The sequence below is a fragment of the Ursus arctos genome, unplaced genomic scaffold, assembly GCF_023065955.2.
Source record: "Ursus arctos isolate Adak ecotype North America unplaced genomic scaffold, UrsArc2.0 scaffold_17, whole genome shotgun sequence".
Lineage (NCBI taxonomy): Eukaryota > Metazoa > Chordata > Mammalia > Carnivora > Ursidae > Ursus > Ursus arctos.
The window spans coordinates 58,242,471-58,254,098 of NW_026622841.1; positions in this window are offsets into that span (position 1 = coordinate 58,242,471).

Here is an 11,628-nt window from a genome sequence, read left to right on the forward strand (position 1 = left end):
AAACAGTTTCAATAAAATGTATTTAAAACTGAAATTTTATTTAAAAATTTTAAGCTTAGTTGTAAATGTTTTTTATAAAAATAAGGATATTCACAGTTTTAGTGTCAACGTCCATCCAGTTCCTAAAGTAAATAACACCACTTTTTATGCAGGTTTGGTCTAGAATAAACATGCATCGTTTTAAAATAGTATTGCTGAGTTCTGCAAAGTGTTCCAACCATTATGAGCAGTGGCTGTGAGTCCCATGCTGATGTGAGCAGCCCTCAGAGCCACAGATGAGTACAGAGAGAAGCAAGAAGATGGTTCCTTAGCGCTCCTGGGAAATATTTCATTATGCAAGAACCTATTGCATCCATGCCATCTGAAAGGAAAGACTGGGTTAGTTCATTGATTTTTCTTTTCTTTTCCCTCAAATCCCCCCAAATTCCAAATCAAAGTCTGCAGCAGCACAGCTCACAAATTTTTCTGATAGTCAAATGCAGCTTCAGAGGCAACTGTTAAGGTATGTGAATAAGCCTTTTCCCTGAGCTAAACGGTTTTAGTAGTTACTTAAGGCAACAGATTGTGCCCAGATCCAAGTGACAGAGACACCCGAATGCTTTAATACATTATTCGTGTGTGTGTGTGTGATCAGTGGTCCTGTCCACATACTGGCTCATCTTCTCTGTTCTTTGTATTTAAAATCACAGGCCACCCTTCAGAGATTGCCCATCTCTGCTTTTATTACTCTCCACTCTTGTCACCTGCATAGAAGGCATACGGCATCACCTGCCCCACTGAGCTGCCTCCTATAACAGAGGCTTAAAGGAATTGTTGCTGTCTTGGTGTTCGTGTAGTATTTATGACATGCTTTTATTGCTGCACCCTCTAGGCCTTTGTTACATTTGAGAGATGTTTGTCTCCCTCACTATTATCACAAGCTCTCTGAAGGAAGATCTAGTGGCTAATTCATTTTTGTATTTTCCCAGATCTGGAACACTCTTAAGTACATTGGCTAAACTGTATTGGATCACATTGGGGGAAAAAAATCACATTGGAGGCTTCATTTTTTACAAGCTCCTAGGTAAGAATTAAATAGATTATTTTTGTATCATTACCTAAAATTATATTACATGAAAGTATTTATTTTCATAATAAGGCACTGTGAGGACTCATGATCCAATCCATGGCTCTCTCCATCCTTGTGGACCCTTCTGTGATTTCAAGTCAATCCACAGGTACACCCTTGACAAGGATGGCCGGGTTGAGCTATGTACACCTGTTGAGTAAGAGGTGTTTCTTTTGTGGGTGCCTGGGTGGCTCAGTCAGTTAAGTGTCTGCCTTCAGCTCAGGTCATGATCCCAGGGTCCTGGGATCAAGTCCCGCATTAGGCTCCCTGCTCAGTGGGGAGTCTCCTTCTCCCTCTACCCCTCCCCCCTGCTTGTGATCTTTCTGTCTCTCACTCTCTCTCTCAAATAAATAAATAAAATCTTAAAAAAAAAAAAGGAGAGGTGTCGGGGTGCCTGGGTGGCACAGCGGTTAAGCGTCTGCCTTCGGCTCAGGGCGTGATCCCAGCATTCTGGGATCGAGCCCCACATCAGGCTCCTCCGCAATGAGCCTGCTTCTTCCTCTCCCACTCCCCCTGCTTGTGTTCCCTCTCTCGCTGGCTGTCTCTATCCTGTCGAATAAATAAATAAAATCTTTAAAAAAAAAAAAAAGGAGAGGTGTTTCTTTCTTAAGGTTCTAGCCCATTAGGAGGCACTATAGGCTTTTCTTAAACCAGGACTATGCTGAAGGACCTAGTTGTGAATAGTACTGGTAATAAGTAGTAAAGAAGGCAGAATAATTGTGTATGAGGAAAAACTGAATCATTATCAGCATATAAGAAACATGCTTCTTGCTGAATATTCATTTCAATTCCTAGCTCTGCCTTATTCCCTGATTCAAGTACTGGAAGTTTCTAGCTGTAATGCATAGATCTGTGTTTATGTTGTTATGACCTTTATCTGTATCATTACCTTAATCTGCCTCTATCAGAAAAGACTTCTAGGGGTGCCTGGGTGGCACAGTCGTTAAGCATCTGCTTTTGGCTCAGGGCGTGATCCCGGTGCTCTGGGATCGAGCCCCACATCAGGCTCCTCCACTGGGAGCCTGCTTCTTCCTCTCCCACTCCCTCTGCTTGTGTTCCCTCTCTTGCTGGCTATCTCTCTCTGTCAAATAAATAAATAAAATCTTAAAAAAAAAAAAAGACTTCTAGATCAAACAGAGAGTCCTATAAAGCAAAAGGGAAGGTGAAGAAATCCAAAGTTCAGAAATCGGTTTTTTCTTATTTGTTTCATTTTTACTGCCTAAGAATTTTCTGGGTTGGGGGAAATAGGAACTTCTGGTCACAGACGCAAAATTATTTCTAAATCATTGCATGCCACCTTGTCTTTCATATTCCTTCTGTCTCTTTCCTGTAACTAGAAAACTAAAAAGAGGGAAGACAGAGAAGCTAAGGAAAAAAAGAAAATACGAGGAAGTAGAAACACACTGAGGAGGAAGATGGAAGGAAAAGAGGAAGATAGAGAAATTAGAAAAAAGATTCACCGAACTTCAAGTGTGAATCACAGGAAACTTTACAGCCAAGAATTAGAAAAACAAAATATTATGCAGCAAAGTGAATATGTAATATGAAATAATGTCCAAATTGATCCTATTTTTTCCCTCACAATTTACAGTCTTATTAGGTTCATTTCCCGTAATAATATTTACCACCAGTCTTGGTAATTCCAGGAGAGTCTCAAGCCATAAATATTTCACATATTCCAATAATAGGAACTCATTAAGTGTGTAATATATAACATTTATGTTTTTATTATTTGGCATGACTGAAATGACTCTCATATAATTAATTCATAGGTAGATAAACATCTTTTTGTCAGAATACTTGTTTGTTTTTCAGATTTTAAAATGTGGAAATTCTTTCTCTGTTCTCCCTCCCCTATTAGCTTAGATGAAGCCTGATTCCCTCCCCAGGGGGGCCTCCCCTATTCCTTCTCCCACGCTGTGGCTTCCAGGATTACCAGCAAGCTTTCCTGAAGTCTTAACCCCCACCCAGCCCCTTCTCATTGGGTCGAGGCCAGAGGGTGGGGTTTCGTGTTGCAGAGGTCTGGGCCAGAGCAGTGTGTTGGGTGAGCTGATTGGTCACAGAAGCAGGAACAGTTCCAGATCTTAGTCGTGACACTCACGCCCCAGGGTTCGGGGAAATATATCTGGTGGTGAAAATGTCCTGGTCGACGAGGCAAAGCATCATGAAGAGGCTATTGGTCACTGTGCTGGGACTTTTGTGCACCCAAGTTTGCCATGAGTTGGGATTGTCCCCGTGGGAATCTGGAAGGATTTAGTAGCCACAGTATTATTGAGGGAGGAGGGAAGGCGCTCCCAAGTCTTGCAGACTTTCTATCCTCATAATCCATGGGAACATTTTCCAGGTTCTGTAGGTGTTACAGTGACCTTGACCTTGACCGTGTCTCCGTGTCTCATCAGGTGTGACAGCCGCGGAGGTGGAGCAGAGGCCCCCAGCCCTGAGTCTCCAGGAGGGAGCCAGTTCCACGCTGCAGTGCAATTTTTCCAGCACTCCAGCTAACGTGCAGTGGTATCGCCAAGATCCTGGGGGCCGCCTCAGCCTCCTGTTTTCCGTTCCTTCAGGAACGAAGCAGCATGAAAGATTAAACTCCATGACAGTCGCTAAGGAACGCCGCAGCTCACTGTATATATCCTCGTCCCAGACCGCAGACTCAGCCACTTACTTCTGTGCCATGGAGCCACAGTGCTCCCCAGGCACCTGCAGCCTGTGCGCAAACTCTCTGCGGGGCTTGGCTCCTCCTCCAGCCGCGGTCAGCTCAGGAGCCCACCGCACAGCCCACCACTCAGTGTATGAGTGGAGTGGGAACCAGACACTTGCTGCTTCTCCAGATTTGGGACTTCGGTCTCCATCGTCCCTTCTCAATCCGGTGTCTCTTTTTCTTCACTATAAACCTCTCACTTGGCATATGCAGAGTAGTAATAAGAAGACAGAATTAAAATAAATGTTTAAGCCATCGTAGGCTGGACTCCGAAAGGGCAAAAGCAAAAGCAAAAAAATACCACTCCAGTAAAGATGTTCCTACACAAGGATCCCGCTTAGCTGGGTGTCTCAAGAGTGTTCGGGTCTGTCTCAGCGCAGTGTGTCCCAACAGACAACTGCAAATAGTTACATCCCTTCCTGCTAGTGCAGCAAAGCAAGCAAAACACGTTTCTGCTGAACCTTCATACATGAACTTGGTCACTGAACACAAAACAAATTTATTCTTGTATAGTTTTGGACTCAACAAGTCTGAAATCAGTTTCTCTCTGTCTAGTAGAAGTTTTTGGCAGGGTGGAGGGTCTGGAAGAGAATCCATTTCCTTGCCTTTTCTAGCTTCTGGAGGCCACCTGGATGCCTTGCCTGTGACCCTTTCTTGAATCATTCCAGCCTCTTGCTTCTACTACCACATCTCTTTCTTCATCTCCTACTTCATTTTCATAAAGACACTTGTAGTTCTATTTAGAGCCTACTCAGATAATCCAGGATAATTCATATCAAGATCCTCACATTAGGGGCGCCTGGGGGGCACAGCGGTTAAGCGTCTGCCTTCGGCTCAGGGCGTGATCCCGGTGTGATGGGATCGAGCCCCACATCAGGCTCCTCTGCTATGAGCCTGCTTCTTCCTCTCCCACTCCCCCTGCTTGTGTTCCCTCTCTCGCTGGCTGTCTCTATCTCTGTCAAATAAATAAATAAAATCTTTAAAAAAAAAAAAGATCCTCACATTAATCACATATCCAAAGTCCCTTTTTCCATACTCGTTCACATATGCGGATACTCAGCATATTAGGACCTGGATATCATTGGGGGCCCTTATTCAGGCCTCAGAGCAACTCTGGATCTCCATTCCCCACCCCCTTTAGGGCTTGTTGTTGTTTGCTCATTTATTTGTTTGGTGACTTGACTCTTTTAATTAAGCCAATTTTCCCCACGTTGTGCAGCCTCTGACATTGGTCCTAGGTAGATACAGTCTGGGGTATGTGCCCAGACATGCAGGTATGAGAGTGGTTTTAGCAAGACATTCTTTGGCGGTCCTTTTCCCTGATTCGTGGTAAGAAAGGTTTCTGCCCCTGTTTGTATGACACCTAGCCACTAGCCTCAATTAAGTGTTGGCTGTTGTTTGTCGTTTCCAACAAGGTCTCAGTGGGCACAAATTGCTCCAAAGCTCCTTCACAGAGGTAGTCTTTGAGATTTACCATTGAGGCTTGTTCTGACCCCTGGAGGATTCTTCCTAGTTCTCTTTCCTCTTAAATTTCTAGCTAGTTCATGATTTAGCTTATTGCTGTCCTTGAGATACCTGCCTTCTATTAACTGCTTACAACCAAAACCTCCGCTCTTTTCAAAAGTACACTTAAATGTGAACTTTCCAATGCTCTGTTCCAGATAAAGTCTTCTCTAGGGGAGAGCTCTGTTCTTATAGCTGCTTCTCTCCCTGGTGCCACTACTCTGGAGCTGTGAGAAGGGACGGTGGTCTGGTTTTCTCAGAGTGACGCTCCTGCTTTATGAGCAGGGTGCTGGGTGGGGGCAGTGGTTCTGGTCTTCTTGGCTTGCGTTCCCAGCATGGAACCACCACTCTATGAGTGAGCTGGGGTGATTGCAGCAGGGACCCGGTATTCTCAGTCCATCATGCCTGGGGTAGAGCTTTTCTGCCCCGTGAGTGGGTTGAAAAGTAGCCACTTTTGTGTCTTCTCTCGCTTGCAAAGGAGCCTCTGTAACAAAAAGCTGGGGGAGATAAGAGATGTTGGCAGTCAGCCTCCCCCAGGGAGACAGTGTAGCCCTATACCAGGAGCTAAGGGGCAAGGACCCCTGTGTTCTCAGTTGCACCCACCCAGCATAGAGCTTCCATCATCCTGAGCTGGGGTCGGGGCGGGGGGGGGGGCTGGTGGGGGAGAAGGTGGGGGTCATGGTTCCATTGCCACAGACTCCTTCTGTTCTTAGAGATTTAGTAGATTTTCCTGAATAAATATTTCCCTACATGCCCTTTTTTATTTGCTATATACCCTTAGGACAATGTCCAAAGACTTTAATTTTTAAAAAATAATTTTCACCAGTTACGATTGTTTTGCTGGGGACAGTATCTGTGGATCTGATGTGGGAAACAAAGGTGAAAGAAATGTAGATAAAAATGTCTTTATAACCTGCAGCCCATTGACAAATACTTGAGGCAGGCCAAGTATAATGTTCCTCCAGGAAGTTCCCAGCTCTGTTACTGTTAACACGTTGCTAGTGGGAAAAACAATCTTCATTTGACAATAGCAAGGCCTCCAGGATCCTGGGAGTCTTCTTTAGTGTATGAAGATCCTTTTAGAACTTCCCTTCCCTTTACTTCCCCCAACCCCAAATGTATCATCATTGCTCCCCACAATCCCGGGCAGCAGCCATCCACAGGTCCTGTCTCCGTGCTTTAATAAAACCACCTTTTTGCATCAAAGATGTCTCAAAAGTTCCCCCTTGGCCATCGGCTCTGTTCCTCCCTTCGCCAACATTCCAAAGCTACATCAGATCCACTCACACCGCCATTCTGGAATTTACAGTCTCCTATTCATGTTACTAGCACATAGAATAGACCTACACAGAGAACAGTCAAAAGTGCAGCTTTTCTTTGAGATACATTGATGTTGTCCATCGAGAAAGAAAGCCATAATTTTGCTTTTAGCCTAACCCTGCTCCAGATACAATTAATCAGACACACCATGTATGGTCATTATAAAACAACCACGTAATCTGAGAGGATTAACGATTAAAAACAGGAACACCATACCTTTTCCCAAATCAAACACTAGTTGTGCTTAGAGCTATTATCCAAAATAGATGAAGACTAAAGCTCATCTCTGAGTTTCTGACTCTTTAACAGAAACAGCGTAGTGTTGTTTATAAAGTCCAACAGTGTAGCTATGAGGTAAGAACTGGTTGGGGTTCAAAGCTGACAACCAAGAAAGAATTCTTGGGATGTCTGCCGTGCATGAAGGTGGTTTATGAAAGCCTGGGGACAGGACCCGTGGGCAGAAAGAGCTGCACTGGGCTCATGAGGAGTGGCCCATTATATACTTTCATGTTGGGAGGGGGTCAGGGATAGGGTAAGTCTCTAAGGAATTTGGAAGCAAGGTTTCCAGGACCCTGAGGGGGCTCGCTACTGTGGGGAAAAGGTCATTTATCACTGTCTAATAAAACCTTAGTCACGGGACCCTTTGGATATATATGGGTGGGTCACATGCTTGGGGGATAACTGCCAACATTTATCTTGGGGGACAGAGATAAAGGAAGTTTCCAAAGGAATTTTTATGTTAAAGTTGACTTACAGGATCCTGGGGGGGTGGGATAATATTAAGCTAAGATTGCCTTTTGCCCTCAGCAAAGTATTAACATCAGGGCAGCTGAGCTCCCAGAGGTCACTTTGCCTGTTTCAAGGACTTGTCAGTGGGCTGCAGGAAGTAAGGAAATTTCATTTTTTCTCTTGTCTTTGCTTCCCACATCGGGTACATCATGCCTCTTGAAGATATCACAATTATAAGAGTATGACTATTTTTCCACCAATAGAAAATAATGAACAACTTAGATACCGATTGTCTTAGGTCCTATTCCCCAGAGGCACACCTCGAGATGAGGATTTGTGCTCCTGAAAAGGAAAGGGTCAGATTTTGGGTGATGTTCCAGACATTCTGTCAGCCTGATTTTGTGGAGAGCTCTGGAGCATAAATCCCACCACAGTTTGCCTTATCCTTTGACAGTTAATGCATATTTTCTTGTGAAATATTTGACTTGGGCAACCAAATTTTTAAAAAAATCTTTTACTATTCTTTTCCTACACCCACAACAAACCTAACATCAAGGATGTCTGTTCTTGTTTGAAACTCAACATCAGCAACAGTTGACCTGATATCAGAACTCATAAAATCAGCAACATTTATGATTATGGGAAAATGAATTTCTCTTTGCAGCTTCATTCTAGTCAGAATCATGATGTTTCCTGCTCTGTACATCTGCTAAGTTGCTGGTCCCAAAGTCAGATTTTTCAAAACAGTTGTGGACTGTGTAGTGATGGGTGATTGTACACATAGCAATAAGATTCTTCATTGAAAAAAAAAATCTCCTTAAAAGATAAATTACCCAGTTTAAAAATAGGGAAAATATTTGAGCAGACTTTTCACAGAAGCTATAGGAAGGACCAAAAAGCACATAAAGCACATAAAAAGATGTTCTACATTAGGGGTCAACAAAATATGGTCCACAAACCAAATCTGGCAAGCCACCTATGTTTGCAAATACAGTTGTGTTCGAACATGGCAATGCTCACGTATTTACGTATTCTCGGTGGCTTCTTTCATGCTACAATGGTGGAGTTGAGTAGTTGTGGCAGAGACCGAATGGCCTGCAAAGCCTGAAATATTTACTATTGGGCTCTTTATGGAAAAAGTTTGCCAAACTTTCTACATCATTAGTCATCAGAAAAACACAGAGTAATACCAAAACGAGATCACTACACAACCATTATGTTAGCTGAAAAAAAAATAGATGACTGTATCACAGTTTGGCAAAGGTGTAGAACAATTGTCTACATTAGAATTTATTTAAGAACATGTTGTCTTCCATATAAAGGGCTCTCCCTGATCTGATGTTGGTATTGCAAAAGGAAGGACAGTCCAAACAGTGACAGCCTGAGGGCCTATTTCTGCATCTGAAAAGACCCTAGGGCAGGAGCCCTGTTGACTCTTGGAAGGTCCAGCAACCCAGACCCCCAGATCCATCTGAGATCAACCTCAGTAAATAGCCACAAAGGTTTCATAGGGGAACTCAACAAGAACAAGATCTCCTCCATCTGAAGAAATCGCTGGCTGAAGAAGACTCAGCCACTTACTTCAGTACTCTGATCCATCCAGGGATTTCTGAACACAAACTTTCAAGCAGCGGCGGAAAATTGTTCAGTGTAATTTGTCTATATGGCCACCAAGAGGCAGTGCTGCTTCAGAGAAGATTAACATCGGTCTCACACACACAGGATCATCAGCTAGCCAGAAATAATCCTTTAAAAATTTAATCAACTATTATCTCCTACTTTGCTTCAATTTGTATCTATCAAACATCTATCTATGTATCTATGTAACTATCTACCTACCTATCCACCCATCTACCTAAATAGTATCTGTATTTATTCCAGTCTAGTAGTTTGAAAAATATGACTTTGAAAAGCAACACTTCTTAAAAAAAATACACCTTGTCCTTCAAAGTCGGGGCCATATTAGCTTCTTTAATATGAATTTATGTTGTTTTCACCATACACAGCCAACCTCCAATCACTGAGTTAAAGAGCGCCTAGAATTCTCTTATCCCATTCTTTTACTTGGAAACCTACTGATGATGTTAAGTCCCAGTTCAAGCATCTCCTCCATCAGAACTCTCCTCTTTCTGGGCCCAGAAACAGAGTTTTGTTACTCTTTTCTTTGTCACATGGTACAGATACACAGTTCTCTTTTCTAAGGCTTTATTTGGCTAAACTTGAGTACCGACTAAGTTGACTGCAGATCAGGACTATGTCTCTTTCATGAATGAGACCCAAGTGTTGCTGATCTAGGAGGCACTCAGTTAATATATTTTGAAGATATGCATTAATGAATGAATAAATGAAAAAGAAAAAAACACACCACAAATTCAGCAAACAATAAAAAATCTCTTCAGGGTACTAGACGAGAATGAGATTAGATTATAGAATGAGGAATGGGGACTCTTAACATTGGCTCCTGTTGGACTGTGATATGTTTATTTTTTTTATCAGATTTGAGATGATATCAAATACAGATACAACAAAATTTTCTCTGTGCTTCAGAAAAAAATATATGCTCCGTATTTTTTCTGATTTCTATTATTTATAATGCAGATCAACCCTATTTTTAGGGCTGTTTTGGAATTTATCCTCAATTTCTGTCTCTCTGTCTTGCTGTGTTAACATCTAAAGCCAAATTGATTCTTCGTATTTTCATATTTCACCCTAAGGGCAAAGTGTGAAGAAAAGGTTCAATGTGTGTTCAAACTCAGATTCGGCACTACCAAAATGCTACCCCACCAGACAGTCAAGGCCCCAAGTCTTCTGAAATCTGCAGAATCTTTCCTTTCTCTTTTACCCATTTGGAGATCAAAGCTCCTGAAGGACAGATAGTTCCAGTACTTCCTAACTTCTTTGCCCCAGGTATATTCTTTGAAATACTTAATTTACCTGATTTCTATTTTAGAAGAAATATAAAGAAATTAAAATTGATTTAATTACTTTCTATCATTTCTTAGGATCATGTGAAATATGGACATATCTGAAAGATTGTAATACAATTTAAGTTCCCTTAGGGGAAAGGGACCATATATTCTTTATGTTCTGCTCCATTACCCTAGCTTGTAATGGGATATTATGCATTTTGTGTGTCTTTAATAGGCTTTAATTAGTACTCATAATAAAAAAAGAAATGCCCCTATACATGCTGATCTTGTGGCTTCCTAGGAGTCCCTCTCTTCCCCACCATAAATGTAATCTTTATTGACATAGTAAGCTGCCTTAGTATATGATTTTTAACATTTTAGGAGGTGTGAGGAAAAGGAAGAGGGGTTTTGGAGGAAAGATATTCTAAAGTCATCCTCATCTGCGGATGAGGAGGAAATCTCTGATTCCCAGCGAAAGTATTTTCAGCCATTCTAAGTTAGGACAAAATGAGGAAGCGCTTCCTTTGACAGAAATAGCTTCAAGTGAAGGCACTTGTTGAAGGAATTAAAAGCAGGTGTGAACTTTAAGTTAGAGTCCTCACAGGCTGGGGAGAGACCAGAGGACCATCTGATTTGTCACTGAGCTTTGGTATCAGGAGGAATGGCCAGGATCCTGAGAACATCCATTTGAATTCTATGGCTTCAATTAGGCTGTGAGTTGTGGAGGAGAAACTCCAGGATATGTCATTAATCTGGGGGGATGAGGACACTGGGATACAGACAACTTCATACAGGTAGGGAAGTATAAATTTGGGACCTAATAACTTTTTGTGATCTTTTTAACAGGGGTGAGTGGTCAACAGAAGAATAAGAGTGGCCAGCAGCAAGTGAAACAGGCCTCTCAATCTCTGACAGCCCGGGAAGGAGAGGTTTCGACTCTGAACTGTACTTACGAGAACAGTGCATTTGACTACTTCGTATGGTACCGACAATACCCTGGTGAGGGCCCCAAATTATTGCTAGCCACACTCTCGGTTGAGAGTACAAAGGAAGATGGAAGATTCACAATTTCCCTCAATGTAAGTGCCAAACAATTTTCATTGCACATCACGACTCCCGAGCCTGGAGACTCAGCCACCTACTGCTGTGCGGCAAGGACACAGTGCTCCCCAGGCACCTGCAGCCTGTCCCCAAACTGGCACTGAGGCTCCAGCCAAACTGTGTAGAGGAAATACTCACACACACACACACACACACAAAATCTCTTTGGCCACAAAAAAATTCTTGATACATTTAAAAGGACTGAAATTATATAGAATTTATTCTCTGACCAAAGTGAAATTGATTGAGAAAATCACTCG